This window comes from Myotis brandtii, unplaced genomic scaffold (genome assembly GCF_000412655.1).
Source record: "Myotis brandtii unplaced genomic scaffold, ASM41265v1 scaffold352, whole genome shotgun sequence".
NCBI classification, from domain to species: domain Eukaryota; kingdom Metazoa; phylum Chordata; class Mammalia; order Chiroptera; family Vespertilionidae; genus Myotis; species Myotis brandtii.
In genome coordinates, this window is record NW_005363542.1 from 248,184 (window position 1) to 249,702 (window position 1,519).

The following is a 1,519-nucleotide window of genomic DNA, read 5'->3' on the forward strand; positions in this document are numbered from 1 at the left end:
GAGCATAACCAAGGGACACAGATGGGGGGGGGGGGGCGGTGAGGGCATGTGCTGGCGGTGGGGGGCGGCCAGGGAGAGGTCAATGCGGGGGAAAGGAGACTTATGTAATACATTAAACAATAAAGAACTTAAATTTTAAAAAATACAAACCTATGCATATATGGTCAATTAATTTAGGACAAAGGAGTCAATAATGTACAATTGGAAAAGGACAATCTCTTGGCGTTGTAAAGCTCAGTCTTCATTTCCTGCTGGTTATAAACAAAAGGTCTTTCCCAGTTTTTAAAGGCCACCACGTTCCTTAGCTCATGACCCCCTTTGTCTGCCCTCAGAGGCTGAGTCCCTCTCACACTAGGGAACTGTCCTCCTATCGCATCTCTGACCAGCAGGGAAAGGCGGTGCACTCTTAAGGACTCATGTAATTAGGCTGGGCCCCACCCTGATAACCCAGTGAAATCTCCCATCTTGATCACATCTTCAAAGCCTCTTTTGCCAATGTTACTATCTGAATGTCTGTTTCCCCCTAAAATTGATATGATGAAATTCTAGCCTCCAAGGTGATGGCGTTAAGAGGTGAGGTAGGGAGATCATGAGAGAAGTGTGCTCATGAGTGGAATTAATGCCCTTAGAAAAAGCCACCAGAAAGCTCTGCCTTGCCTTCGTCGCTATGTCGGGGTATAAGAAAATGATCATCTGACACCTGGAAAGGGTCCTCATCAGAACCTGACCATGCTGACACCTGACCTCAGACTTCCAGCTCCCAGAACTGTGAGGAACAAACTTATGTTATTTATAGGCCTGTTATTTCTAAGCCCCTCTCCCCGAGTCTATGCTATTGTGCGATAGCAGCCCACACGGACTGAGATAGCCATGTAAGGTAACAGTCACAGTTCTGAGTAGCAGGACACGGGCATCTTTGGGGGGCCTTTATCCTGCCTACCACACAGCCCCAGTAGCTCCAGGATGGTCCTTAAGCAGGAAAGTTATACTGGCTACAAACAGAGGCTGCGTTGGGAAAAAGAAGGAAAGAGCTTTCATGGTCTCTTTTGGTCATGCATAGCACAAAATGGAAGACTTCAAATAACTGCCATCATTAAATTCCTAACTATTATATAGAAGTAATTTCAGAAAGTTCCAAAGGAGGAAATAAACTTCCTACATAAAGTAACTGGAATAGAACCTTTTGAAAGTTCCAAAGGAGGAAAAAAACTTCCTACATAAAGTAACTGGAATAGAACCTTTTTATTACGATGCCCTTATTTTTGGGATACAGAACTTACTTTGCAAGCTATGTACCATTAAGTTCCCATTACATATTATCAAAATGCTTTATGAAACAATAAAAATCCAAATCTATCATACCAAATCATGTTACAATAGGGAAATATTATTTGTTTTCATAAAACTGTTAATAATGGCAATGCTTGTGTGTGTTTTTTTCTTTCTCTAGGAGTATGCTTATGGTACTTTATCACTTCGGGATAATTCTCTCTTTTTTGTGATACATGTGTTTTCCATT